At 35.1% G+C, this 14832-nt stretch overlaps 1 protein-coding gene across 2 annotated transcripts in view; it reads right to left on the bottom strand.

Moving 5' to 3' along the window:
- Window positions 1-14832, bottom strand: part of Pkia (cAMP-dependent protein kinase inhibitor alpha) — a 98046-nt gene that overhangs the window by 29346 nt on the left and 53868 nt on the right. Inside the window, exon 2 of one of the 2 annotated variants that reach the window (XM_010611269.3) lies at window positions 5601-5721. The exons of the other annotated variant lie outside the window; for it this stretch is intronic. The gene's annotated coding sequence lies outside the window, so the exon portion shown is untranslated. The remainder of the gene's footprint in view (window positions 1-5600; window positions 5722-14832) is intronic. 2 annotated transcript variants of the gene reach the window in all.

Consider the following 14832-nt stretch of genomic DNA (forward strand, 5'->3'; position numbering starts at 1 on the left):
GTTTTTCCATATGTTTTCTACTTTACCTTTGCTTGCTAAATGCACTCAGTAATACCCACTGCCACAACCTGAATGTTAGACTGCCTTAATATTTCTTCTGCCAAATTAATTGCACCACCACTCTTAATCTAATTTTCCCACAAAGTTTTAGGACATGGGCAAACTGTAGATGAATTTTCTCCTAGAATATAACACATCTGACTCTACTCCAACTGCCAGTGGAGTCCTTATGCCAATCAGAAACCTCCCAAGAATTTCCTCACATTCCTATTGACATCCTGAGCTTCTTTGCTCTGATTAGACCCACCATTAAGCTCTATGAACAGTATCCTTCAGCCCACGGCTCCAAAACTTTCCAAAACTCCTCCCACAAACCAGAAACCAAGGCTTCTAAACTCATGGTCAGTGATGGTCACTATAATGACCCCACTTCTCTGGTAGCAAGGGCCTGGATCAGTCAGCTTTCCTATCACAGAGAAGTAATAGTCAACACCCACAGCTAAAAGGAAGAGAATTTAATTTCACTTTTGGTTTTGTGCGTTCAATCCATGATCAGCTGCCTCCAAGGCAGAGTGATCAGTGCTTGGTGGAAGGCCACTGCAAAGCAAAGGTGCTCAGTTCATGGTGCCTACAAAGCCGAGAAGGGGAAGACTGCCAGAGTAGAATGGATGAGGGACACAACATAGACCCCAAGGCTAAGCCTCTGTGACCCACCCAGACACACCTAAGAGTGTACTCTACAAATCCCTAGAGAAGATCCCAAAGCCAGTTAAGTCAAAGCTTCACCCTAATTGCCATGGTCACACTGACTATATACCATCTGTTATTCTTCAGTTTCAACCCTTTGGTGATCTGTACCAGCTCATGGGAGGTCCTTTCCTTGTATGTGAGCAAATATATCCAGTTGATGTCTCTCTGGGGACAAAACATAAGCCATTTGCAGCTGAATCATCTAAGGTACTTGTTAGAAGGCAGGTTCCTGAGCCTGGATGATTTCCTGTTCAGAATCTCTATCAGTGTTAATGGATGTCTAGAAATCCCCTCAATTGATTTTGACCCATTAAATATTGAAATTACAGTGTAACTCACATGTCTATAATACTTGAACAGTCAATGTTTAAAACACATTGGTTTCTCCTATTTTAGCTTTCTGAGTTCACATTTATTGTTTAACAAATTTATGGATTGCTACATGTGTGAGTCATCTGTAAAGTGAAATGTAGCTTACCTTTTATAAAATGTCTTTTACAAATATCATCACAAAATAAAATGTGAATGCATACTAAGATCGTATTTAGAGGTATCTTACAGATCCTCCAGGCTTTAGGAAAAAGCAAATGTACTATTGTAAAAGCCTTTTGGAGCACAAAATCCTGCAAGTAAACAAGTGAGGGGAGCAGTGGTAAATGAGTTTAGAGAGTAAGGCAGGAGAAACATTGAATGAGGCCAGATGGGTCACAGAAAATGGTTTTACTTTTTATTCTGAATGGTGGAAACCAGGGTTTTGAGCAGTGACATTATTTCTTTTTGAAAGATGATTATTCTAGCTCTTGTATTGGCTGCAGACTACAGTATAAGGATCAGGATAAGGCAAGGGAGGGAGACCAGGTAAGAGACTTCCTCTTGCATCAAATGAGACAAAAAGTGACATGAAGATAGTGAGAGATAAATGGGTATAGGATAGATTTTGAAATTAGTGCTGGCAAGAATTTCTGATAGACTCCATGTAGGATGGGTAGGAATGTGACAGTCTAAGGTTAAGGGCAAGGCTCTTAACCTCCATACCCGAGTGAGTTATGAAGCTGGGAAAATTGTTTTCTTTGTTAAATTTAAAATGCTAATGGTGTATAACTGGAAATTTTAATGGAAAACTGAAATTTTAAGTCTGGTTTATGGGTGAGTGGTCAAGGTGAGAACAATGCACATCTGCCTATTATGTTAATAGGACAAGAATAAAACTCATAAATAGTAAATGTAGATAAAGGATTGGAAAGCTAGGAACAAATTTTAGGGCACTGTAACAGTAGAGGTTGAGGGATGAAGGTTTTACCAAACAGATTAGCAAGGAATGTCAAGAGAGAAAGGAAGAAATCTAGGGGAGTGTGGTGTCCTGAAAGCCAGCAAAACAAAGCATTAATGATGGATATTATTTAAACTCCATTTCCAAAGTCTCTTGTATTAATAATAACTTAAAACTTGATATTCTGAAAAAGATCTTTAACAAACAAACAGAAACAAAAGAATAATTTTCTGTTATGAATGACTGCAATAGCACAGGGAATGAAAAAGTTGAAAAAGAATCAAGGCTTTAGGTAAAGCATTATTTTAAACAAGAAAGTCCATTTAAGAAATAAGTACGCAATGATTGGATGTAGTATTTTTGTCTTTGTGTCAGTTCCAGCTGATTACAGTGTAATAACAAATTTAGGGGAACAGGGGACATTCCTGGTGTTTAAAAATAGCTTTTAAATCTTTATAGGTTTGAGGCAAGTTTGAAACTTGTCATACTTTAAGCAGAATTTTATAAATGGTCATAACAATTTTAAAATCAGAATGAGGCTTACTTATAAAATGAATTACTTTAATTCATCTTAATTTTATGAGTAAAGCCTAATATTCTAGTGTCTAGATGCTAATAATTTTTCACTTCCTTTCTTTTTCCAACTTTATTGCATATCCTTTTTTGGAATCTTCTCATTTTATATTTTAATCATACAACTTGTTGTAAATCTTATGTTCAAAATCATAAATATATCAGTGCCAACTATATTACAGTGCTGAAAATTGAGATGCTTCTAGCCTCAGACTTAAAAAAGCAACCATTTATCTGTGAAGATAATTTATATCTCAGTAACCTCTGAAAATTGGAACAAAAACACAAGACATATTGTAAATGACTATAAAATCTTTATATAAGGAAAATATTTAGATAAGATACATATATAAATGTAATATATATAAATACACACACACACACACACACACGCACATATATATAAATGTAAAATACATATGGTGCTCTTAAGACACATTCAAAAGGAATTTAACTTCCTGTGAGACCCTGGGCAAGTTGCTTTCCCCCTCTGGGCCTCAGATTCCCTATGGTTGGGGCATAAAATGATAGATCACCTTCAAACACTAAACATTTTATGATGCCACATTTTTTTTTTTTTTGGTACCAGGGATTGAACTCGGGTCCTTGCACTTGCAAGGCAGGCCACTGAACCACTGAGCTAAATCCCCAGCCTCACATCATCATGATTATAGAGAATTGTACATTATCCTGAAAAACTTTACATTGTTGTTATGGTTTTTATTTAATAAATTTACAAATATTTTGTGTAAAATTCTCAAAGCCTGGGCAACATGAGTGCTCATAGTATATTTGATTTCATCTCAAGTAATTATAGAAGATATAGATCTTTCTATTCCTTTTCCCCATATATATGAATTCATCCTTTCATACTATCTGTCTACTTCCCTTCCTTCCTCCCCCCACCCACACTCTGTAATATCTTACTCTAACACACGGTATTAAACATTTTTCAGTATTTTGTAAGATGACTGAAAGAAATGACTTCTCAGAAATATCCTAGATGTTATACAAAATGCTAAGTAATTAAAATTAGGCCTTAAAGAGCTCAAGAAGATTTAATTACAGGAAGAATTTGTAAGAGAATAAAAACGTAACAGATGCATGTTATGGTTTATATCTAAAAGTTCTGGCTTGTATCTAGATGTCCCAATGCCTCGTGTGCTCATAATGGGGTTTTTGAAGGTGGTTGGATCTAGGTTGTGTGAATATGGGTCAAGAGAGTGTGGGGAGAGCAATCCGATGATTAGATTAGCATACGGTTCTGGGTGTGGCTGAATGGATTTACTGAAGGCAGATCTGGTTTTGTGGTAACCGCATTTTCATGCTAAATTTTTAACTTCTCTCTGGAATGAAATGGCTTTTGTTTTCCTTTGGGACTGAGAGAGAAGACAGCAACAGCACTGTACAGAGAAATATCCCTTGCAATACTAACTATAGAAAATGAATCAGAATTGTGAACAGCTAGTGATTATGAAATTGCCCTTAACTTTATCATTATATAAAATGCTTGAAAAACATATTTTGCAAAAATATAGTTTAGAAGCTTATCAGAGGGGTTTCATACCCATAGCTGGTCATTTAATGGTCTTGTGTTGTTCCTAAAAACAAAGGACGTTATGTAAAAGTTATGTAAAAATCAGTCTAGAAACTAGTTAGAATTTCAGCTGCACTTGTAGTATGAGCTTGGGCTTTCGGGTCATACTTATGTCCCAGACCTTGGCAAACATGGAGTCTGGGCTAGTCTTATAATTATTCTTTGAATCATGAGGATCACACATTTATTCAATAAATTTTATGCTTATACTTGGTGTGTCATTTATGTTGCTAGGTCCTGAGACTACAGAGTGACCACACGGGAATAAAAGGACAGGTATCTTTTCTATCACATTAACTTGTTTTCATTCATTCATCCACCCAACGAGATTATTGCTTTGCGTATTGACTAAAAGTCAAGTGCTTGCTAAACAGTACTGTAAATGGTTAATAAATGAGAAAACCGTTCCCAGATTTGGATGTCACTGTTTGCCTTTTTTCTTGTCATAATATGGGAAGGTCTTTTTTTCCTAAATTTGAATCTGAAATTGCATCTGGAAAGAAAACTGTCAGTGGCAGTACATACAAACTGACACACATCGGTAACTGAACACAGAGTGCCTCTTTCACAGGCCCATTCTCCTCACTTCTAGCTTGTATGTGCACTCATTCCGTGCCCAACCCAACGCTGGATGGGCCCCACAAGAACCAAGGTAATTTATTCACATCTTTGACTAGGACTGTTACTCATTTACAGGAGTTGGTGCCTTTAATTTTGATAAACAACTAAAAGATCACAGAGACAAACTATGAAAATGAATTGTGTTAGTAGAAAATACCAAATGGGTTAATCTGCTGCTCCACACTGCTGACCTCCTGTGATTAAGCCACAGGCACAGGGATCACTAAGTGTACTTAGTAACAATGAGCTAAAAATGGAAAAAGGTATCATGCTGTTATTGTATTCTCTTTCCTCCAAGGTACTCTTCTGATAAACACCACCACCTCCGAGGGAATTGTGAGCAATTTCCTTGCATGGTGGGTTGATAGTACTCTTTTGAAGCATCTGTCCACCTGTCAGCACATTGAATTTGAATGATTAAATACCTAGTCCTCAAAAAAAAAATCTACACACACTTCAGGAAAAGAAAAATAGTGTTTTCAACAGATGGGGAGACCCTAGAGGAAGTCGTGTATCACAGAACACCTACTACACTTAGAGAAGACATTGAAAATGAATGTGCAGCAATCTCAATGACCAAGTTTACCCAAGCAGCAGTTCACTGTACCAACAAATGTCTAGAAGCTAATGGCTACTAGTTGGAGCACCCCTTGTAATTGTGGAGGCCCAAAATAACTTTTATTAATCTAATCTCATGATGTCTCAATAAATTTAGTATTAAAATATTTATACAATTTTTTTCCTGATACACTTTTGTGGCAGACTCTATGTGTGATTCAGTGTTCCTACCTCATTGGAAACCGCCTTAATTCATTGATTTTTTTTTCCTTTTTTCTTGGAGATAAGCTTCAGACTTTTATGAGAAATTGCTTCTTTGGAGGAAATGAGGTCTTCTCAGAAAGTCGGGCAACTAAAATGGAGACAGCAAGGAAAAAGGAAATTATCTGTCATACAGATTTAATTTATTTCCAGTTTTAAGTAAATGTCCAAGCATACTTCTTCTAAACCATATAATAACAAAAGAGAAATTCATGATATGTATATTTTAATACAATGCAAACACATTATGACAAGTGTACAGATTGCATTTTGGGTCCTTGAGCCAGCAAGAACTTCCTGAAAGGCTGATAATCCTTTGTTGATTATCAAAGTGAGAACAAAAAAGTCAAGTTTTCTAAGTCTTTTCCTTTAAAATTTACCTTTCTGCTTTAGTCTTTATCTAGATCTTTCATCATTCTTCATTTAGAGCTCTAGAAAATTATTTGACTGAACTTATTTATTCATAAAATACTCATCTGCATGTGTTGGAGAATATTTCAGACACTGTTGATGTCTTTTTGAGCTTTGTCAAATACAGAACTGTGTGTGTGTGTGTGTGTGTGTGTGTGTGTGTGTGTGTGTGTGTGTGGTTTAGCTTTTTGTGATGGTTTGGTGGAGAAAGAATAAATCTGTTGACAGCTAGCCAGTGATTTGGAAGATGGATATTAAGGTAAAAGGAAGCAAATGATGCAATAAAGCCTGAGGTGTTGATTCCAAAATAATAATAGCAGTTTGCTCAGTGACTACAGAAACAGTTTTCTCTAATTATAGTCACACCTGTTACAGACCATCTGCCCATAAATCCTGTACCATCATTACTGAAAAACAAAACACTATCTCGTCTTCTTCCCATAGACCATTCTCTATAAATTCTCTTTTTAAGATCATGTTATTTTCCATCTGTTCAAAACATTAGAAACTAGGAGTAGCATCAAATGCTGGGCCATCTCTTGTTACCTGAACCTCTGATGCTCTTGTAAGGAGCGCTGGACTAGAATGGTCCTAGGAGGCTAGAAGTGTTGCATAATGTGCTTAGGTTGAGCTTCCCCAAAAAACAGAACCTGAGAAAAGAATCTGCATGCCATATATTTATCATGGAGGTAGTCCTAGGAAACTCAGGAGTCAAATGAAAATTGAGAACAGAGACATAGAATGAGGCAAGTAAAAGTGTTCCTGAACAGGTTATTCCTGTGATGACTGCTAGTCCTTCAGCAGAGTTCAGTGAGACCCTACAGAACATGCCTCAGAGCTGTGAGAAAGCTGATGTATATGGATCCCAAATTACTTCCAGAACTGGTTGAAAGCTATACCCGGACGCATTAACTCCTGGGCATTCTGGCCTGCTCCTTGGTAACTGCAGGTGCACAATGAGCCTGTCAGTACCTTCTGAAATGATGAGTGCTGGGAACTGTAAATGGGGCACTGATAAAATCTGATTTAATGACAGTGAGGTAATTAGTGATTAGCTTTTAAGGTCAAATGGATAAACTTAAATTTTTGAGTGATTTTCCTTTGACATATTTAAGTGTTGACGATATATCAGTAACCTTTCCTCTACTAAATCATGTGTAGGATTTTAACTCCCTAGTCACCTGGCAAACTCTCTTTATGTTTGATAGAATCCTAATAAATAAATGGATGCAATTAAGATTGTATGCTGATTATTTATTCTACATACATTTATTGAATTCCTTATGTATACCAGGGTATAAGCTAGATAGCACCATTCGAATCATTGTTTTAATTCAGTCTGTTATAGAGCAACACAATGGGAAGACACAATCAGAACTTTAATTCACTTTAGCTCATTATTTTACTACAAGTCTACAGTAACAGAAGAATATTTACCAGTCTTCCTGCAGAAGGCAACACAATACTGAACTTATTAATGTAATGAGAAGAGAAGTGAGTTTTTGAGGCAAAGAGGAGAGACATTTACAATGACAAGGAAAAGCACGGTTATACAAAGACCAGAAAGGATTGTCATACATAATTAGCATGAGCAGTACTCAGAGAGGTGTAACAACCAAAGACAGTGGAGAGGACACTGCATAATAACCAATGAATGATTGGCTCATGTATGTATGGTAACAATATGAAAAATAATCCAAAGGAGGGGCTACCCATTGATTGTTTTTTAACCGGAAAGCTGAAGTTAAAAAAGTTGATTTCCATAATATGATCAACATGGGTTAAAGGCTTTTTTGTTGCTGTTTTAGAAAGATTACTTTGGAAATACTATGGGAAAATAGTGGATGCAATCCTGGATACAAAAAAATTAGTAGTTTAATAATATAAATCACTTAAGTAATTTGATATAATATTTATGCTTGGCAGTTCTTTCTTGAAAACTGTTATGCCTGTATGGTACTTCTGGCTGCCATAGATTCAGATAAAAAATACACAGTCATTTGAATTTATTTTTCTCTATAATTAATGCATTATTTTTCATTTTCTAGGCTTTTTTCTTTGCCTTTATTTGCTTACTGTTTTGTTTTTCATATATTTCAAGCCAAATTCTTTTTGGAATATTTATTAGATTATTTAAAATTTTTGTCAGATAATTCTAACAACTCATTTATTTCAATATTGGTGCATACTGCTTGTTTTTTCCTTCATTGTATTACATGCCAGTTTGGGGGTGTAATGAATAATGTCCAGTTGTAGTCTAGACATTATGAGTACTACTTCAATCTGGATGCTCCTCTATCTTATTTTTTAAAGCAGGAAGTTTCCCTATTTTGGATGCAGCGTAAGGGTTAGATGGAAGTGAATGCACAGCCTTCCCCTGGACTCAACTGATAACGACTGCAGCAAAAATGGGGCATTAACTCACATCGACTTAATGAAAACAGGTGAGAAAGAAGTTTAACTTTATTTTTGCCTTACTGTCACCTTCTCAAAGATAGTGGGACCTCTGACAAAATCTTGTTACCTCTAACAAAATCTTGTTACCTCTAAGTGGGAAGAAGTACTAATCCCCTTAATCACTGCCTGATATTTTTTTGCCTTACTGTCACCTTCTCAAAGATAGTGGGACCTCTGACAAAATCTTGTTACCTCTAAGTGGGAAGAAGTACTAATCCCCTTAATCACTGCCTGATACCAGAGGAAGAGGAAGTGAAATGTCACTTGTTTTATTTGTATCATTTTATTCCATCCTTTTGCATGTATACATGGGATTGGGAGTCTGTTCTCCATTGGATCCCACAGGCACTCGGTATGGGGAAAAGTAGAGTATCTACTATCTTCAACTTAGAACATCTTTTACTGACATTAAATACAGATGGAGGCTAAGCTCTTGATTGGCCCCATGACTGTGTGTGTGGGGAGTCCAGTACTAACTAGCCCTGTCTGACACCACTTTGTTAAGTGTTCTTCCTGATCTGGAGTAGGGAAGGCACTTGTCAGGATCATAGTTTTAAGTAAGAAGTCTCGAGAAAAATGGGGCTATTTCATCTTGTCAGAACAGAAGTATGGAGATATACTTATGCTAAAAAGTGCTTTTGTCCATAAATTAAAGTTTGATGATACACATCATGCCCTCTAGAGATTATCATGCTAGATAATATAGCTTCCCAATTGCTAAAAATGTTAAGGTTTCATTTTCATGCTTTTAAAAGTTAAATGATTTGTTTGGGGTAAAAGGTACAGATACGTGAGGACTCAAGGCTAGAATGATCCATATAGCAATGGGTTGGAGATATAAGTATAAACTCATGCTTAGGTTAATATAGATACATATGGACACACATTTAAATAATTGTACATATATATCTATATATGTATATATAAGGTCCATTTCTCAGTCAGTTGTGAAGATCAGATAGCAGTGACACTTCAGTAGCAGTGAGCAGATTTTGAATGCAGATTTTAGTGTTGAATACTATTTTATAATAAAAATAAAAAGAGCTTCTCGGAGAAATGGCCACTCCTAGACCCAGGACTGAAAATATAAAAAAATAAATCAAGACATCTTATAATATAAGAGATTAAGGAAGTTCTGCACAATGAAATAATCCCATACTGATGTCAGGTCAAAACAGTACAGGAGCCAACTGCAAGAGTCCGAAATGGCCAAGGACCACTTTAGCAAAATAAAGTAGTATTTGATCAGAACTCAAAGTTTAAGTCAATGGGTTCTTCCTGAAATGAGTAAATCATTAGATTAAAAATAATTAATGAGGGAAACACATTTTCATAGCAGAAGAATTCCAAATAGTCCATGTGGCTACTCCACTCTAGGAGGGAGACATAACTGCTCACTCCATAGCTGTGGGAAAAGCATAGTGGTATCTTTCCAAATATAGTACGATAGGTGAAAAGAAGGATAACTTCACAATGGATAAACTTGACAACCACTGCTTCATCAAGTTCAACATGAGTGATCATATGATGTCGACAGCACTTATCCTTGATGTGATGTGACAGAATGGCCCTTCACTTCTGTAGTCTTCCTTCTTCAAGTATATGACGCTATTTTGTGAGAAATTACAGAATTCAGACAAATTACAGAAGTAGGTCAGCCTCCAAAATACCTGATCATTATTATTCAAAATCATCAAGATCTTCAAAGAAAAGGGAAGTCTGAAAAGCCTTCTTAACCAAAGGAAGTCTAAGGAGACAAGACAACTAATGTAGATAGAGTCCTGGAACACATACACACATATGTGCACACACAAATGCACACACATTAGGTACAGCTAAAGAAATATGACTAAAGTGTGGACTTTAGTTAGTGCAGTGTATCAATATATAGGAAATCTCTGTGATTTCATCCCAAATTTTCTGTAAATAACTGTTCTAAAAACAAAGTATTGAGAAATCATTTTCTTATTTTATCATTTATGTTTCCATATTCCCTAATAAAAATATAAATTTGCTTTACCTAAATGACAATGTTCTGGAAGAGAAAACTAAATCTAAAAGGATCGAGGCCTCCAATAAGCAGTAATTCTTGTATCATTTTTCTGGAAGCTACTGAATAAATCTAAATAAGCTGTCTTTAAATTCTGAGTTTCTTTTCTGAGTTTATCTTTATATGATTCAGGTATGGGGTGGGTATGATTCCACGTCAGAGGTCAGAGATTATCATATTGATTATAGGCAATGTTTAATGATGAAATATTAATGTAAGATGCTGTAATAATATTGATTAATGCATTTTATGTTTTCAAAATTAGTAATTTCAGTCTGTAAAGGCTTCACTTTTATACATTTTCTAAGCATCTTTCCTCCAGAATAAACCTCACAAGAAAGTGCTGCTATAGAATTGCATGATCACAAATTTAAATGGGAGGCTCACTTGGTCGGCATTCATGACTGCCAATGATACTGGCCTATGTGCTACTTTTACAAATCCTTTCTATGGCAAAATCTGATCTCCACCATAGAAATCTTTAACACAGAAGGTGGCTAACACCATTGATACAATATGCAGTTTTGTAGCTAGATTTAGAAAACATTTTATTCAGAGGTACTGTAGCATATAGAAAAGGCCATTCTCTCACTTTCTTTTGATACAACCAGTCACTCACCTTCTAACTCTTTATTGCCAACATGTGTAATTCAATGTTCTATCTTTAGTAGGGCTAATTCCACATTATTTTTATGGGTGCAGACATGAAAAATCATCAGAGAATTTTGTTTTATTTTAGAAATAGTTAATATAAAGTATTTGGTACACCCGTTCTCTTGTATTTTTCACAGCAGAACAATTCTTCCTGGGCTATCTCATGGGCACATAAGCGATGTGGCCATTTCTTCTTTAGAGTGTTTTCTCATCTCTTACTATATCGTGGTTGTTCAACCTTCTTTAAGTAGCACTGAAATAATTCATTCATGCACTACTCATTTACTTACTTATGTAATATGTAAATATTTACTGAGCAACCTCACCAGGCAAACACAAAGGCAGAAAAATCTGATTTGTATTGGAAAGTGAGGAGCTTAACAGGTTGCTGTGTAACAGCTATTACTCAATTCATGAAAAATTACAATTCCTTATGGGGACTCACAGACTTAGGGAACACCAGGACATAAATAATACTAAAGAAGTAATAAAATTAGCTGTCTATTAAGTGCCTGTTTTCTGTTTGGCTCTATAAAAAAAATTCTATTCATATTACAGCGCACAATTCTCAAAACAAACATGATGATTAATTTCTATTTTACAAATGCAAATAATAAGGGTAAGATACATTACTTGACTAAAGAAACATGGACCAGAAATCACAGAACCAGAATTAGTTAGAATCTTTGGACTACAGTGGCATTTTTACAAATGCAAATAATAAGGCAGAGATACATTACTTGACTAAAGAAACATGGACCAGAAATCACAGAACCAGAATTAGTTAGAATCTTTGGACTTTACAGTGGCAGAGTCTGTGCTGTTAACCAAATTAAGCGACTATATGTCTGAGTGTGTATGTGTGGAGATAGAGAGAGAGAGAAAGAGAGAGAAACTTAATAGAGACCTTCTGAGAAATGGCAAGAGTACTGCCAAGTATTCATTAACCAATAATCAGAAACTTCTATTTATGCAAGCAATTGTACATCGCTAGGCTGCATATTAAAGATTTCTCAGTTTTGAACTAAGAAATTAAAAGGATTATAAAAATCGAGTCTAAATTTTAGACTTACATAGATCCTCATAACAAAAGTCCAAACAATAATTCCATAACTAGAGAGTTCTTAACATATTGGGTATGTTTATATTAGCATAACTTCATAATATGGATAATAGGAGATTTAAGAAATTAGCAAATAGCATCTACAGACTCAGTCGTTATAATTTTATGAGGGCAAGGAGTAGTAAATAAACATGAGAATAAGGGAAAAGAATGGCTAGCAATTATAGGTAGCAGTTTGCTTTCTGGAAACATAGCCAAAGTGGGGAGAGGGAAAGAAGAGAGGGAGGGAGGGAAGGAGGAAAAGAGAAGGAAAGTAGGTTAGTAAATAAACATGAGAATAAGGGAAAAGAATGGCTAGCAATTATAGGTAGCAGTTTGCTTTCAGGAAAACATAGCCAAAGTGGGGAGAGGGAAAGAAGGGAGGGAGGGAGGGAAAGAGGAAAAGAGAAGGAAAGTAGCGAGAGAGACAAAAGGAAAGAAAGAAACCAATTTCAGAATGATTTTTTCAAATACTTAGAACATAATCTTTTTTCTACACAAAACTTAGAAGTATGAATTATCAAGTAAATCAAATCTCTGATATTAAAATTAACTTACTGAAAAATATCTCACATGACATGGTAATCAAAAAGCCTTTAATAAGCAGGTTAAAAAAACTCCTTTGACGCTTTTCATAGAAAGCAAAATTATGAAAGTCATATTAGCAAATGCGTTGAAACAGAAAAACTGTTAGTGTTACAGACCTTTAAATATGTTACTTTAGTTTAATTTTAATACTAATTTAATAGTTGTCACAAGATAGACAATTTTGAAATCAGCCTTCTTTTTAAACATTATTCTATTTTGCATCATAGTTTTGTAATTATAATTTTAGTAACTGTATATCTTGCTACTAAATAGATTTAATTTGCTTTACTAAGTCATTTCATTACTGATGACAAAGGTATTTATCATTCCTATAAATACTAACAGGATGAGTACTTTTATTCATATAGTAATTTTCTATATAATTATTTATTAGATAAATTTCCAAGAATTAAGGTTAATGTGCAAAAGCTATGTGCATTTTTTCAAAAATCTTACTTGACATTCCAACTTACTTTGCAAACGATCAAACCAAATAAGATTGTAAAGAACTTTGACAACATAAAGGATTATTTTAATTTTGATAATCAACTAGAACCGCATGTTCAAAGAATCAAATCAAAGAATTTAGTAACTACTAAGGTTGATCAGCACACGCATACACACAAACACATATGCATATATAGAACACTAATTGTATTTTCTTTAAGTATTTGTCTTCCTTACTCTTTTCTGCCTCTTTTGGTAACTTATGCCCAGGTAACTGGAGAAAAAAAATATATGGCAGGGAAATTGATAGTCCAATAAATTAATGATTACCTAACTCAAATGGGCTTTCAAGACTGGGAGTGTTGCTTTAATTTATCTGTAAACTCTCATTCCCTTTAAAGATTTTTTTTAAATAAACTTTTTCACTCTCCTCAAATTTCCCTCTGGCCTCTCTATTTTCCTCTCAGTTAATGAGTACTTCAGATCTCATTAAGCAAACAGAAGCTGTTAAATGACCCACTGCAAAATCTATAACCTATTAGCATCAGCACTGCTCTCCGAATTCCCTTTTCTTATAAATTAAAAGCCATTTGCATAGCATATAGCGGGTTTTCCATTTTCTCTCAAGAACTCCAGAGCTGTATGTCTTCAACTCGCTTACTCCTTATGAATTATTTTCATCAAAATTCAAATTTATTCTAGATTAGTGACTCCTACTTGCAGTATTAAAAAAGTAAGCACACAACCTGGAACTTCTCTATCATTCTCTATCTCGTATCAGATTTACAGCCGAGTTTCTCCAAATCATTATCCTCCAGCGTTGTTTCCACTCGCTGCCATCTCACGTACTCTGCAATGTACTTAGGCCTGGCTGCCCCACCCCCAACCCCATTGCCCACTGCTCTCAAACTCACCTATGTATCAAGCTCACCTGTTATGCCCACCGACAATGCAATATTTTGGCCTTCGTATTTCTAGGTTCTTTAATTTAATTCTTTCAAAAAGAAAATACAAGGAAAAAAAACCACAAGAAATGTTTTTATGCGTCAATGGTTTATAATATTATCCTCTGACTTTATTTTTAAATATTCTACTGGTTTTATTTACCTTCTGTGGAATATACAAAGGAAAGAATATTTCCAACATGTAATTCTCATAATAATAATTCTGAACCAGTAGTCAGCACTTCCTTAATTTTTGCTGTGCCCCAGACACTGTTCTAAGAGCTTCCTACATGTTAAAAAATCTGGAAGTCTTATTATTATTCCCATACAACAAATGAGAAAGTTGAGTGAGGTACCAGGAAGTTACCTATAATTTACCCAAGGTCACAAGACCAGTAATGGTTGATTCTTCTGGGTGAGTTAAAGCTAGAATTTTAGAATAGGCAAGTTAAATAATGTCTCACCGGCTTCCTTCAAAGTTAGTAAAATTTAATTATCGTTTATAAGTAAAAGCACCAAAAAACAATGGAACATCTTACATTGAATATG

The sequence above is a fragment of the Fukomys damarensis genome, unplaced genomic scaffold (assembly GCF_012274545.1).
Source record: "Fukomys damarensis isolate Sample0158 unplaced genomic scaffold, DMR_v1.0_HiC HiC_scaffold_5, whole genome shotgun sequence".
NCBI classification, from domain to species: domain Eukaryota; kingdom Metazoa; phylum Chordata; class Mammalia; order Rodentia; family Bathyergidae; genus Fukomys; species Fukomys damarensis.